The 15966-nt window shown below is 49.1% G+C and overlaps 1 protein-coding gene across 1 annotated transcript in view; it reads left to right on the top strand.

Annotated features, from left to right (window-relative positions):
• Positions 1–279: 279 nt before the first annotated feature.
• Positions 280–15966, top strand: part of nexn (nexilin (F actin binding protein)) — a 91083-nt gene continuing 75396 nt past the window's right edge. Inside the window, exon 1 of the mRNA XM_072510405.1 lies at positions 280–528. The gene's annotated coding sequence lies outside the window, so the exon portion shown is untranslated. The remainder of the gene's footprint in view (positions 529–15966) is intronic.

Raw genomic sequence — 15966 nt, 5'->3', positions numbered from 1 at the left:
TGCTCTCCACCAATTAGCTCCTGCCTTTCCCACATTCCAAGTGACCACACTTCAGAAATATTTAACTGGGATGTGAGCTGCTTTCTTCCGGGCGCTCAGAGGTGGTGAAAGTCGCTATATAAATGCAATCTTGTTTTCAATCCCAGCTTGGAGATGGTGTTGCGATTTGAACCCCCCCCCCACCATGGGCAGTATTTAAGCAGCTCTGGTTGTGTCACACCAGCTGTCGCTGGCACAGTGAGCGGGCAGAGTGTGTGCTGCGGGGATGTAGGAAGAGGCGGGAGGGAGTTGGGAGGGAGCCATGCCCCGGATCGCCTGGAATGCGGTAGACGGCCAGCGAACGGGACTTTTATGGAAACTTGCTACGGGGGAGACGTAACTTTACCCAAAGCACATCGAGGGTGGTCAGTGGCGGCTGAGGTCTGCGCAGCAGCTCCTGTCTTTAGTCTGAGAGCTCCTTTGGATTTTACCACATCGTCCTGAAGATCCAGCGCTGAGAGAATCAAAACCCATCAGTTATTGAGGAAGGTAGGTCCCTAACTTCAAACCAGATTGAAGAGCAGAGAGGGGCGGGGGGGGGGGGGGGGTGCAGAGATAGAGAGAGGGGGGGGGGGGGGTTAGATAGAGAGGGAGCAGAGAGAGAGGGAGCAGAGATAGAGAGAGGGGTAGATAGAGGGTGAACAGAGATAGAGATGGGGGAGCAGAGAGAGAGGGAGCAGAGATAGAGAGAGGGGGCAGAGATAGAGAGAGGGGAGGGGTAGATAGAGCGGGTAGATAGAGAGGGAGCAGAGATAGAGAGGGAGCAGAGATAGAGAGAGAGGGGTAGATAGAGGGTGAACAGAAATAGAGATGGGGAGCAGAGAGTGAGGGAGAGCAGAGATAGAGAGAGGGGGCAGAGATAGAGAGAGGGGAGGGGTAGATAGAGGGGGGGGTAGATAGAGAGGGAGCAGAGAGAGAGAGGGAGCAGAGATAGAGAGAGGGGTAGATAGAGGGTGAACAGAGATAGAGATGGGGAGCAGAGAGAGAGGGAGAGCAGAGATAGAGAGAGGGGGCAGAGATAGAGAGAGGGGGCAGAGATAGAGAGAGGGAGGGGGGAGCAGAGAGAGGGAGCAGAGATAGAGAGAGGGGGCAGAGATAGAGAGAGGGGGAGCAGAGAGAGAGAGGGAGCAGAGATAGAGAGGGGGAGCAGAGAGAGAGAGGGGGCAGAGATAGAGAGGGGGGAGCAGAGAGAGGGGGGAGCAGAGAGAGGGAGCAGAGATAGAGAGGGAGCAGAGATAGAGAGAGGGGAGGGGTAGATAGAGGGGGAGGGTAGATAGAGAGGGAGCAGAGAGAGAGGGAGCAGAGATAGAGAGAGGGGTAGATAGAGGGTGAACAGAGATGGAGATGGGGGAGCAGAGAGAGAGGGAGAGCAGAGATAGAGGGAGGAGCAGAGAGAGAGGGGGGGAGCAGAGAGAGGGAGCAGAGATAGAGAGAGGGGTAGATAGAGGGTGAACAGAGATAGAGATGGGGGAGCAGAGAGAGAGGGAGAGCAGAGATAGAGAGAGGGGGCAGAGATAGAGAGAGGGGGAGCAGAGAGAGAGAGGGAGCAGAGATAGAGAGGGGGAGCAGAGAGAGAGAGGGAGCAGAGATAGAGAGGGGGAGCAGAGAGAGAGAGGGGGAGCAGAGAGAGGGAGCAGAGATAGAGAGAGGGGGAGCAGAGATAGAGAGGGGAGCAGAGAGAGAGAGGGGGAGCAGAGAGAGGGAGCAGAGATAGATAGGGGGGTGCAGAGAGAGGAGAAGAGATAGAGAGGGGGGAGCAGAGATAGAGAGGGGGGTGCAGATAGAGAGGGAGCAGAGAGATAGAGAGGGGGAGATTGTGGATTTTCAATATCAGACTGTGCAAGTAGAGGAATAAAGGAGTTAAGAATTCAAACCACACACAAAGCCTTCTCCTCAATGTGTTTAAAAAATAGATTGTAGGGTTAGGCAGAGCTGGTGCTTGTGTTTTTGCCTGAGAATGTCCAATGTGGTTCGCAAGAACCCCCCCACCCCCCACCCCCCAATGTCGAAGAGGACAGCAGCAGCTGTCAGTGTCAGCTCCTCTACACTCTCTCCCCTACACACTCCTTCTCACCCCCCTGCACACTCCCTCTCTCCCTTGCACACTCCCTCTCTCCCCTGCACATGCCCTTTCTCCCCTGCACACTCTCTCTCTCCCCTACACACTCCTTCTCTCCCCCCTGCACACTCCCTCTCTCCCCTACACACTCCTTCTCTCCCCCCTGCACACTCCCCTCTCCCCTGCACACTCCCTCTCCCCTACACACTCCTTCTCTCCCCCCTGCACACTCCCCTCTCCCCTGCACACTCCCTCTCTCCCCTGCACACTCCCTCTCCCCTGCACGCTCCCTCTCTCCCCTGCACACTCCCTCTCCCCTGCACGCTCCCTCTCTCCCCTGCACACTCCCTCTCTCTGCCCTGATTTAAAGATCCGCACCAGTTCGCGGGCTGCCCCCTGGATGTGCGATAATAACCAGCTTCAAAGTCCTTCCTGTTCCATCACAGCTTTCACCTGATTTTCCTCTTCTCTTCCCCTCGCCCCTTCCCTATTCAGAAACAAATTCTGGGCATTGCTGCTATCATTGTTGCAGTCTGCAGTGTGGCAACATTTTATCAGGAGCCGGAACTGGAGCTCAGAACCCCCCGCGCCCCCCCCCCCCCCCGTCCTTCATCCTGATCTCTGGGTTTTGACATCTCCACTCCTTTTGCACCTTCCCGAGGACACAGGATTTTATTGCACAAAGTATTCCCCCTGACCAGCTGCTATTTATTTCCTCCCCTGGGCGCGCGCAATGCAAAAGTAGATGGAAAACGTGGGTTTGTATAGCGCCCGCCGCGTCCCAAAGCCCTCTGCAGCCAATGAACTACGAGTTTGTTTTCAAATTAAAAGGGAAATACTGCAGATGCTGGGAATCGGAAATAAAATCAGAACATGCTGGATAGACTCAGACCTGTGGAGAGAAAATCAGGGGTATGTTTGGAGTGATATAGTCGTACAGAATGTGGCAGCACCAATCTGTGCACAGCAAGCTCCCACAGGCAGCAATGATTCAATGAGCAAAGAATCTGTTTTTAGTCATGTTGGTTGGGGGATAAATGTACATTACCAATTTCCTCTCTTCTAATTTTCTATTCGTTCAGGGGACGGGGGCGTCACTGGGCCGGCCAGCATTTATTACCCATCGCTGACTGCCCTTGGATGAGTGGTTCACTCGGTCATTTCAGAGGGCAGCTAAGAGTCACCCGCATTGCTGTGGGTCTGGAGTCACATGTAGGCCAGACATGGTTAGGATGGCAGATTTCCTTCTCCAAAGGGTGTTGGTGAACCAGATGGGTTTTTTTTTTAGGCCAGTAGTTTCCTGGTCATCATTAGTCTCCTAGAATCCCTATAGTGCAGAAGGAGATCATTCGGCCCATCCAGTCTACCCCGATCCTACGAAAGAGCACCACCCTACCTTGGCCCACATCCCCACCATATATTCATCATGGCCAATCAACCTAACCTGCAGATCTTTGGACTGTGGGAGGAAACCGGAGCACCCGGAGGAAACCCACGCACACACGGGGAGAACGTGCAGACTCCGCACAGACAGTGACCCAAGCCGGGAATCGAACCCTGGCCTACATGTCAACCAGCACACCGATCTTCCCTGTTCTACTTTTTAACATTTGTTCTGGGCATTGCTGAGCAATCCAGCACTTGTTTGCCCTTGAACTGAACGGTTCAGAGGGGCAGTTAAAAGTCAGCCACATTTTTGTGGGTCTGGAGTCACATGGACATCCCAGGGAAGGACGGCAGATTTCCTCCCTAAGGGGCATTATTGAACCAGATGGATTTTTACAACAATCGACAATGGTTTTTCATGGTCCTCATTCGACTTTTCATTCCAGGTTTTTACTGAAATCAAATTTCACCATCTGCCCTGGTGGGACTTGAACACGGGGCCCCAGAGCATTACCCAGGGTCTCTGGATTATTAGTCCAGTGACAATACCACTGCACCACCGCCTCCCTGACTTTGAATGAGTCCCGTGGGATCTTTCGCATCCACGTGCATGAATGAGACAGCGGACGGGGGTTTGACACTTCCAACAATGCAGCACTCTACCAGGACAGCACTCTCCCAGGACAGCACTGGCGTGCCAACCTGGGCGATGCGCTCAAATTCCTGAAGTGGGACGTGAACTCGTAACCACATAACCTCGAGGTGAGAGTGCTATCACAGAATCACAGAGTGGTTACGGCACAGAAGGGGGCCAATTGGCCCATCGTGTCTTGCCAGCTCTCCGAATGAACATTTTTGCCGAATACCATTTCCCCACTCCCACCCCATAACCCCTAACAATATAACACCCAAACAGCCAAGTATCACGTGCAGAGAATGTCACGCAGAATTCATGTGCAGGTGAGGCAATCGTCTCCAATTTAATTTCTTTCTGGGATACCAGGACTAATTTTGGCTCATGGATTTCTGAGATGTGCTTTGACCTGGGGGACTAGATTTAAAAAATATATATATTTTATCATTTATTCTGGGCTAAACCTGTTGAAAAGGCAATAGATCAAACATCAGCGTATTCGTCAGCCCCTTGGCCTCACAACAACAACTTGGGGGCGAATCACCGAGCCCCGCGTCGGGCCAGAGAATCGGAGCAATCGCGCCACGACGCCCCGACACCGGCGTGCGATTCTCCGAGGTGCGGATAATCGGCGCCATTTGCGCCGGCGCATTTGGAGCGGCGCTGGCCACGGGCCGCTGGAATCGGCGGGGCTGCCGATTCTCCGGCCCGGATGGGCCGAGCGACTGCGCCGACACGACAGAGTCCCGCCGGCGCCGTTCAGCCCTGGTCGCTGCCAGCGGTAACTCTGCGTGAACGCTCAGAGGGGGCGGCCTGTGGGGGGGGGGGGGGCCTCCGATGGGGTCTGGCCCGCGATCGGGGCCCACCGATCGTCGGGCCGGCCTCTCCCCTCCCGGGCCTACTTCCTGGCGCGGCCGGCCCCTGAACACCGACCCCCGTGTTGGGTCGGGGTCGGCGCGTGGAAGAAGTACCCCGTGCATGCGCAGGTTGGCGAGGCGCCCATTCGGTATGAACCGCTCCAGCGCCGTGCTGGCCCCCTCTGGGGGCCAGAGTAGGTCGTGCCTGGGCCCTGTTCGCGCCGTCGTGAAACGCAAGTGAATTAGTATTCACTTGGCCTCCATATCGAGAATCGCCCCCCCTTGTCTTTGCTTAGCGCCTTGCCTTTTCTCCGAACATACAAAACTGACAGGCAGGGAGAGGCCAGCCGGTCCATCCTGCCTGCCCCACAAACTGGGCCATCACGGCTAAACACCCTTTGCTCCCCTCACCCACCCCATCCTCACATCAACTCTCACGCCATAGTCCTGCAGTTTTGTGACATCCTCAAAGAAGTGAAATTAGACGAGAGGGAAACTTCGGGGAAAGGAGAGGAACAAAATAATGTAAAATTCCTCTTTGACTCCCTCAGGCAATCAAAACTTGTGCAAAACATATCACATGGGCCAGATGTTACCTTTAGCATCTGGGAAACATCCCAATATATCACAATAGTTTTGTCAAACAAAACATTTACAGAGGCACATTTAGGACATGTGACTAGATGCTTGGTTTTAAACATATCGAAGGAGGAGCGGGAAAGAGGTGTAGCAAGGCTGAGGAGCTTACGGAGGGAATTCCAAAGCTTCCAATCTCGACACAGTCACCAATGTGAGGGAGGGGGGGGGGGGGGGGGGTGGGGTGGAGAAGGAGATGTGGAAGAGGCACAAGAGTGCAGAGTTGAAGGAGTGGTGAACTCTGGGAAGGTTGTGTGGGGCTGGAGGAGGTCACATGGTCGGGGAGGGAGGCCATGAAGTCATTTTGTCATCAAGATGAGATTATTAGTTGTAAATCGAGATATTGCCGGACCAGGATCCAATGTTGGTCAAGCGAGCGCTGTGGTGATGGGCGAACGGGACCTGGTGCGAGTTAGGATGCGGGGGAGCAGAGCTTTGGGTGGGTTCAAGTCTCGAGGGTGGAAGAGGGAAGTCTAGCCTGGGGTGCATTGGATTGCAAAAGTCTAGAGGGAACAAAACGATAGGTAATAAAAACAGAAAATGCTGGAAAAGCTCAGCAGGTCTGGCAGCATCTGCGGAGAGTAGCACAGTTAATGTTTTGAGTCCAATATGACTTTTCTTCGCAACTGGGAGTTCTGAAGATGTGTCGTACTGGAATCAAAGTTGACTCTATTTCTCTCTCCACAGATGCTGTCAGACCCGCTGAGCTTTTCCCTGCATTTTCTGTTTCTGTTTCAGATTTCCAGCATCCCCAGTATTTTGCTTTTATGAAAAACATACATAGTTTTTTGGCAGCAGGCAAATGGGGCGAGGGAGGACACAGGTAATAAGAGGGAGGAACAATACATTTAGTGAGGTGTATTGGCAGAGTTGGGAGACAACTTGAACACGGTTCTGCGATGATCTCTGCTTTTTAAACAGCTGCTTCAAATATGTATATTAGCAGGCCACCCGTGGCATTGCTCGGTTCATGGACATGGTATAAACAATAGAGATGTTATTCCATTTAAGAACATAAGAACTAGGAGCAGGAGTAGGCCATCTGGCCCCTCGAGCCTGCTCCGCCATTCAATGAGATCATGGCTGATCTTTGTGGACTCAGCTCCACTCTCCGGCCCGTACACCATATCCCCGAATCCCTTTATTCTTCAGAAAGGTATCTATCTTTTTCTTAAAAACGTTTAAAGAAGGAGCCTCAACTGCTTCACTGGGCAAGGAATTCCAGAGATTCACAACCCTTTGGGTGAAGAAGTTCCTCCTAAACTCGGTCCTAAATCTACTTCCCCTTATTTTGAGGCTATGCCCCCTAGTTCTGCTTTCCCCGACCAGTGGAAACAACCTGCCCGCATCTATCCTATCTATTCCCGTCATAATTTTATATGTTTCAATAAGATCCCCCGCATCCTTCTAAACTCCAATGAGTCCAGTCCCAGTCTACTCAACCTCTCGTCATAATCTAATCCCCTCAACTCTGGGATCAACCTAGTGAATCTCCTCTGCACTCCCTCCAGTGCCAATATGTCCTTTCTCAGGTAAGGAGACCAAAACTGAACACAATACTCCAGATTTAATGCACAAAGTATTATCAGTTGTGTTTAACTTATTTATAGTGGTCAAACCAGTGAACGAGGTGCCATGCAGAAATTAGAATTAGTATTTATTTCAACCAGTGTATGCTATTTGCAAGACTTTTAACATATCATAGCGACATAATATGTGATCTTTCAGATAACCACATAATTGTCAGATGTGGTTAACGTCTAGATTCTTCACACTTTGACATTTCAGTGGGTGCGCCAGAGAAAAGATTGTCTTACCTCGGGTACAATGGGGAAATCACGAGGGACTTAATTGGAGAAAAGAAGTGGCAGAGGCTTGGCACCAGATAATCCATAGAATCCCTACAGTGCAGAAGGAAGCCACTCGGCCCATCGAGTCTGCACCGACCCTCTGAAAGAGCGCCCAGTCTAAGCCCACTCCCTGTCCTACCCCCATAACCCCATCTAACCTGGGGGCAATTTTAGCAAGGCCAATCCACCTAACCTGCATATCTTTGGACTCAGCTAGTTCCATACATAGATCCATAGAAGATAGGGAGCAGGAGGAGGCCTTTTGGCCCTTCGAGCCTGCTCCGCCATTCACCACGATCATGGCTGATCATCCAGCTCAACAGCCTCAGTTGTCATGTCTGACAGTGTGGGGATTGTGGAGAGCGCAAGATAGGTCCAAATATCGCAGCTGGACAATTTGCATCTAGAGGAGCTGGTTGAATTTCGAATTGCTTTGTCCTCCCACCCAAATCGGCATTGTCAATGTTCTGAAAGCTTACCCAGTTATTTGTGAATGTCCTTGCACTCAGGATCTTAGCCTCCAATCTTTGAACTTTCAGGGGAAGATTGGCACCAACCTATACCCAATATTTCTGCCAGTAAACTGATCAGTTTGGATCCTCTGTAATGTACAGCGCTCCGTCTTCATGTGGACAAGCCATTTCACAAATAAACGCTCTCCAAAGTAGATTTTGTCTGGTTTTTTTTTTAAAATTATAATTTGCAGGATGTGTGGCGTCGTTGGCTTGGCCAACATTTATTGCCCAACCCTACCTGCGCCTGAGAAGATGGTGGTGAGACACCGTCTTGAACCGCTGCAGTCCCCGAGGGGTAGATACGCCCACTGTGCTGTTAGGGAGGGTGTTCCAGTAGTTTGAACCATTGACAATGAAGGAACGGCGATATATTTCCAAGCCAGGATGGCGAGTGACTTGGAGGGGAACCTCCAGGCGGTGGTGTTCCCAGGTATCTGCTGCCTTTGTCCTTCTAGATGGTAGCGGTTTGGAAGGTGCTGCCTAAGGAAGCTTGCTGAGTTACTGCAGTGCATCTTGTAGCTGGGACACGTGGCTGTGTTAGGTTACCAGACCCCAAGCTATTGCCTTAGAGGCAAATGTGGCAGCCATTTTAAGCACAGCAAGATTCCCAAAAAACAGTGAGACTAGATAATCTGCTTTTGATGGAGTTTACTCGCGAAGTAAACATTGACCAGATAATCCTTTTGGGATAAATATTGGGCAATACACAAGGATCTTTCCCCTGCTCTTCGTCGAATCGTGTTGTGCTGCCTTTTGGGTCCACCTGAGATGGCAGATGAGCCCTTAATTTTAGTTTCTCGCCCAAACGATATGATCCCCAGCAGTGCTGCACTCCCCCAGTACTGCACTGTAGTATTGGCCTGGATTTCTGTGCTGAAGACCCTAGATTGGTGCTTCTCCACATGAAGGGCACATTTGATTGACCTATGCAATCTTCGTTCTAGGTATGATTGCGGGTCTATGTTAAGGTTTGCTAATCCGAAGAGGTGAACTGTCTGCTGGGGGGGGGCTAAGCGAGGGACGGGGGGTGGGCTGCCACTGGTGATCATTATCCAGTGACACCCGCAGAAAGTCAGCCTGCCGGACTGTCGGCTAAGGAGGTGATCGCAGCGGACTGTGATGCCCTCTCTATTCGAGTAGCCTGCTCCAGCACAATGACTAGACTCGGAGATTAAGAAAGGAGGGTGGAGTGTGGGGGTGGCGGTGGAGGGGGCTGGAGACTGCTTGTGGAAGCAAGAGGCCCAGGGGCATTCAGTCCAATTGGAAGTTTCAAGATTGTGATTGTCAATCGTTGCAGAATGATGGTGTTCACTCTAGACATTTCAGAAGACATTTGAGGAGACTGAGATTGGTAAAAGAGAGCACAACAATGATATGGTGCCTCCAGACTGATCCAAACTGGCAGAAATATTGGGTAAAGGTTGGTGCCAAGAACTGCCAATCTTCCCCTGAAAGTTCAATATGTCTCAAAACATTTCACTGGAGGGTCACCAGACAAAATTTGTTGGTGTGCCACTGAAGATAGTAGGATGGGGGAAACAAAGGTTTGGTCAAAGATTTGGGTTTTGAGGAACATCCTAAAGGAGAGAGAGGTCGTAGAGACATGGAGAGATTTGGGGAGGGAATTCCAGAGCTGACTGCCCAGGTGACTGAAGGCATGGCCAATAATGGAGGGAAATCGGGGCCGGGGGGGGGGGAGGTTGCTCCGAATTGGAGCATCGCAGAATTCTCGACAGGGGAGGAGATTACAGAGATGGGGTGGGGGGCTGAGGCAAGGGAGGCATTTGAGCGCGAGGGTGAGAATTTCAAAGTTTTTTAAAATAAATTTAGATTACCCAATTACTTTTTCCAATTAAGGGGCAATTTGGCATGGCCAATCCACCTACTCAGCACATTTTTGGGTTGTAGGGGTGAAACCCACGCGGACACGGGGAGAATGTGCAAACCCCACACGGACAGTGACCCAGAGCCGGGATCGAACCTGGGACCTCAGTGCGGTGAGGCAGCGGTGCTAACCACTGGGCCACCGTGCTGCCCCAGAATTTCAAATTTGAGTGAGGAGTCACTGGATGGGGAGCCAAAGCATGAAACAAATGTTGCGTTACCAGAGTGGAAACATTTGTAAATAATCTGCGGACGTCCAATGACTTTGCTGCTCATTAAGTGGACGGGTGTCATGACAGAAATGAACAGCAGACGAGTCAGCCACCGATCTGTACCAGGCCCAACATTCCTGTCGGACGCAAGTCACTGCCCTTTTACATCAGTTTTCTAAAATAGCCTGTGCCTCTGAACATAATTCCGTTAAACATGATCAATTACCCGACAGGTCAGAAATCCTGACTTTCAGCTGTGCACGTTACTCTGATGCCCCCATTGACATTAAAGCCCGTGACCAATTTAAATAAGAGCTCACTATTCCAATCAACTGTAAACCTAAAGGGAGTATGGCGATAGGGGGATTTCAATATATTCCAGACAATCAGTTTGGCTAACAAGGCAGATGAAAATGACAGGGGAATTACCCCTGTATTAAACATAAGGATACAGTAATTTTCCAGTTCATTATTGGCCCTGCTGACTTGGCTGAATAATCAGTTCTTCCTTTTTCCTGCAAGTTTCACAGAGTTGGAAACTTTCTGCCAGGAACAGGGATCAGGCAAGTCAACCCCTCCAGTCTGTTCCGCCGTTCGATTAGAATATGCCTTGTCTGCTTCACTCCACCTACATGTCTTGGTAAATTACCCCTTAGTTTAACAGCAAGCAAAGAAATCTGCCAATTACAGTGGAAGTTTTCAACTGGACCCCAGTCTCCGAAGCTTTTTTTGAGGAGAAAGCTTCCAATTTTCGCTGATTTATCAAATCTCATGCCAGGTTCTTGCTGACATCAGTCCCAAAATGGCCTCACTCTAACGTTAAGGTTATGCCCCCTTCACATGGATATTCCCCCACCAGAAGTTCAACTTAAACACTTATACTTTGTACAGATCTTCTACACCCAAGGGAATAATGATAATAACAATCTTTATTAGTGTCACAAGTAGGCTTACTATAGGGGCTGATTTAGCACAGTGGGCTAAATAGCTGGCTTATAATGCAGAACACTGCGGCAGCGCGGGTTCAATTCCCGTACCGGCCTCCCCGAACAGGCGCCGGAATGTGGCGACTAGGGGCTTTTCACAGTAACTTCATTGAAGCCTACTTGTGACAAAAAGCGATTATTATATTATAACATTAACACTGCAATGAAGTGACTGTGAAAATCCCCTGGTCACCACACTCCGGCGCCTGGTCGGGTACACAGAGGGAGAATTCAGCATGTCCAATTCACCTAACAAGCACTTCCTTCGGGACTTGTGGGAGGAATCCGGAGCACCCGGAGGAAACCCACACAGACACGGGGGGAACGTGCAGACTCCGCACAGACAGTGACCCAGCCGGTAATCGAACCTGGGACTCTGATGCTGTGAAGCAACAGTGCTAACCCCTGTACTACCTGTGCCACCCTCTATACTGAAGTAATCATTATATATACATGAATATAAAATATGCATTTAACTTGCGCCAATCTCATTTCATGCATTGTATCACTTTTAAATGGCCAACTTGTTAAATTTGCAGAACTACCGTTGGTAAATAAAGTGTGTAAAATAAAATAAAACATTCACTTCCTCCTGGTTAATGGTTCTCTGGTTTCTGATAACCTGCACCCCTGTGTCACCTGCAAGGAGAGGAGACAAGAATTTACAAGGGGCCACTTACCTACAGGACCGTTAATCAGCAAATTGCCTCCAGATGACCTGTCGGATGTCCCAGTTGGACTGCAATCTCTTGAGCGGTAGCTTTAGGGAGGGGGACAGGCTAGTTAAACATCACATCCCTCCTTCAGAACCAAGAGTACCATCAGCAATGCTACCCAAGATCAGCTAGAACTGGGTGTAGTGATATCATGGTTGTGTTGTAATTCACCAACTGACCACTACAAGTCTCATTAGCATATAAGTGAATGTTAGAGTCAGGTGACCTCAGACTGGCTGGGGAGCTGGGAGAGGGGTTGCTTGTGCATGTTCATACTGTTATTCATCTGTTGTTTTGTATATATTTGACCCACAGTTAATGTTAATAAATCATTTATAGCTTTAGCTACAAGTGTTCTTGTAATATAAATCAGCCCATCCGACAAGAACATTACACTGGGGGTGGGGGAAGAAATTACACATCGTGATAAACTCCAAGACATGAAAGAAATGTAGGACCTTGGAAAATAATTCAGTCTGAATATTTGCAGACAAACATTGCCCGGTGACGAATGTGGGGAGGAGGTGGAGTAGTGATATTGTCACTGGGCGAGTAATCCAGAGACCAAGGGTAATGCTCTGGGCAGATGGTGAAATTTGAATTCAATTAAAATCTGTAATTATTCCGGGTGGCACAGTGGTTAACACTGCTGCTTGACAGCACCAGGGACCCGGGTTCAATTCCGGCCTGGGGTGACTGTGTGGATCTGCATGTTCTCCCCGTGTCTGTGTGGGTTTCCTCTGGGTGCTCCGGTTTCCTCCCACAGTTCAAAGATGGCAATGCTAAATTGCCCCTTAATAACCAAAGATGTGCAGGTTAGGTGGGATTATGGTATAGGGCGGGGGAGCGGGCCTAGATAGGGTGCTCTATCAGATGGTCGGCATAGACTTGATGCGCCTCCTTCTGCATAGATTCCAAGGGGAGTCTATGGATTCTAATAAAAGTCTAAAGATAATCAAAAAATTACTGGCTTCAAAAAAACACCTGGTTCACTAATGCCCTTTAGGGAAGGAAATCTGCCGTCCTTACCCGGTCTGGCCTACACGTGACTCCAGACCCACAGCAATGTGGTTGACTCTAACTGTCCTCTGAAATGGCCCAGCAATACATTCAGTTGTATCAGAAAGCCGAAAAGGAAAGAAACCAGATGGACCATGCGGCATTGATCTAGGCATCAGTAACAACAAGGGCAGAATCAACCCCTTCAACCCTGCAAAGTCCTCCTCACTAACATCTGGGGGCATGTTCTGAAACTGGGACTAACCAAGCATCAGCCTAGTCATACTCTCAGAATTCTGCCTTACAGGTGATGCCCCAGACACCACCCCATCACCATCCCCGGGTATGTCCTGTCCCACCAGCAGGACAGACCCACCAGAGGTGGCGGCAGCACAGGGAGTTACCCTGGGAATCCTCAACATTGATTCCGGATCCCATGAAGTCAGGCACTGCGTGATAGAAAATTCCACATATTCACTACCCTCTGTGAGTGAAGATATTTCTCCTCATCTCAATCCTAAATGGCCCATCCTGTTTCCGGAGACCGTGACGCTAGGGGAAACAACTGCACCAGTTTGTCCAACCTGTCAGAATTTTACACATTTCAATGAGATCCCCTCTCATTCTTCTAACCTCACGTGACTGCAGGCCCAGGCGACCCAATCTCTCCTCATGCAATAATTCTGCCACCCCAGGAATCAGTCTGTTGAACCTTTGCTGCACCCTCTCTGTGGCAAGTATGTCCTTTCTTAGATAAGGAAACCAAAACCGCACAGAGTACTCCAGGTGTGGTCTCACCAAGGCCCTGTACAGCTGCAGTAAGACATCCTGGCTCCTGTACTCGAATCCTCTTGCAATGAAGGCCAGCATACCATTTGCCTTTAAGCTGAACCAGCATGCCTGCTTTTGGTGACTGGTGTACAAGGACAACCAGGTCCCTTTGTACTTCAACATTTCCCAATCTATCACCATTTAATAATACTCGGCCATTCTGTTTCTCCTTCCGAAGTGGATAACCTATCCACGTTATGCTGCGTCTGCCATCAACTTGTCTAAATCAACTCCATTTAGTTTTGTGTCGTCAGCAAGCTTGGAAATATTACATTTGATTCCCTCAAATGTTGATTTGTATTGTGAATAGCTGGGGCCCAAACGCTGATCATTGTGGTACGCCCACCAGTCACCGCCTTCCACTCCGAAAAAGACCCCTTATTTCTACTTCTGTCTCCTCTTTGTTAACCAGTTCTGGAATTTCTCCAGCTGCCGTGGTGGGATTTGAACCCATGTGCCCGGGACATCAGCCTGGGCCTCTGGGTTGCTCGTCCAGTGACATTACCACTAGGCCAGTGTCTCCCCCAAGGTTAATACCTTTTGGGGCGGTTGGAAGAAAGTGACCAATGTGATCTCCAGGACTGGTCTTGACCACCTTGATAGGGTTGGCGATAATGCCTCTCCCAGAAGATTACATAGAGGCAGTGAGGGGGGGTGAAGAGTGTCTGATCATGATGCTCTGGCCATCACAAAGGTGGTGAAGGCTTGAAAGTCCTGTTGGTCTTTTCCTTATGGACATCATGGTGCTCGCCCACAATGAAGAGGTTGCAGTCCAGGGTTTTATTTTAGTTGGATTTGTTAGTCAATGCATAGAAGTCCTCCTTAATTCTGAAGATGACAGGTTGGCCAGTGGCTGATTTAAAAAAAGAATCACCAGACAAACCAAAGTCTGACATTAACATTACGCGATAACAACCATACTATCCACAAATGTAAGAGTTTAAAATGGAGGCCAGTCAAATGTATCTTCATCCATGACTATTTCTGCAGTGCAGCTGACACATTGAGTAAATGATTCCCGTTCACCAGAACATAGAAAGGAATTAATAATACTTAATGTTTAATTTTTAACATTCTGGATTTTTAATCCAGGCCCTTCGAATAGTTAGCCAGTCGCACAGTCACCATGTTACTGTACCTGAACATTGCAACTGATAAGATTTGACTTTATTTGAACTGTTCCGTTGGAATGTAAGAAAAACAGCAGCCAGTCTGTGGACAGCAAGGACTCAGAGATAGCACTGAGGTAATGGCCAGATAATCAGCTTGACCCATTCAATTGAGGACCAACCATTCACCCGGACTTCAGGAATGACCCCCTTGTTCTTCTTCAGAGTCGTACCTTGGGATCTTTTATGTTCACTGGAGAAGGTGGACAAGTCCTGAGTCTTAGCGTCTCAGCTGAAAGACTGCACCTCCACCAGTGCCGCGCACTCCCTCAGCACTGGGCTGGACTGTCCGCCATGGCATTTTGCACAAGTCTCTGGAGAAGCCTTCTGACTTAGAGCCATGGCTGATACTGAGAGACATGTGAGTAGATGTCAGTGTAGAAGTTGGGAGCATCTAGGCAATGGTGATCACGACATTATAAGTTTAAAATAAAGATCGAGAAAGACATAAGATAAAGACCAGAATAATAAATTGGAGATGGTGTGGTGGGCGTGGGTTGGGGGGGGGGGGGGGGGGGCAGGGAATGGTTGTAAGGAATGAGAATGGAACCTGGGCAAATAAACTAGAAACAGTTTAGAACAAAAACACCTCAGTACAATCCCAATAAAAAAAAGGGCGAAGAAAGGGAATACAAAATGATTAGGAAAGTTAAATAAATGGGGAGGTAAAGAGAAACTACAAAATGGAATTAGGAAGGACTAAATTATAAAGCAATAAAGTATTCGGCAGATATGTCAATACCACCCCCCAAAACAATGGTAGACATCGGGCCACAACGTGATACATATGCTAAACTCCTACATAATGACAGCAACATGGTATTCATGTTAAATCATTGCTTTGCCTCAGTATGTACCAAGGAGGCTAACATAATGTACATGACATTGGAATAAATGACCACAAAATATACAAAGACATTTAGGATGCAATGGGAGGTGATAATGAATAAGCTAAGTAAACTTCAAGAAGATAAAACCCCTGGTCCTAATTGATGCATCCAATAACATTAAAATAAGTTTGAGAAGAGATGACAGCAGCACTATGTATATATAAATTCATTAGAAAAGTGAATAATATGCTGGAGGACAACTAGACAGCGAGCGTGATTCCTGTATTCACAGTACAAGTCCATCGAACTGTAGACCAATTAGCTTATCAGTTATGGGAAAGATAATGGAATACTTACTCATCA

Source organism: Scyliorhinus torazame, chromosome 7 (genome assembly GCF_047496885.1).
Source record: "Scyliorhinus torazame isolate Kashiwa2021f chromosome 7, sScyTor2.1, whole genome shotgun sequence".
NCBI lineage: Eukaryota > Metazoa > Chordata > Chondrichthyes > Carcharhiniformes > Scyliorhinidae > Scyliorhinus > Scyliorhinus torazame.
Note: the sequence above shows the minus strand (reverse complement) of the source record. Positions and strands in the feature narration are given on the sequence as shown.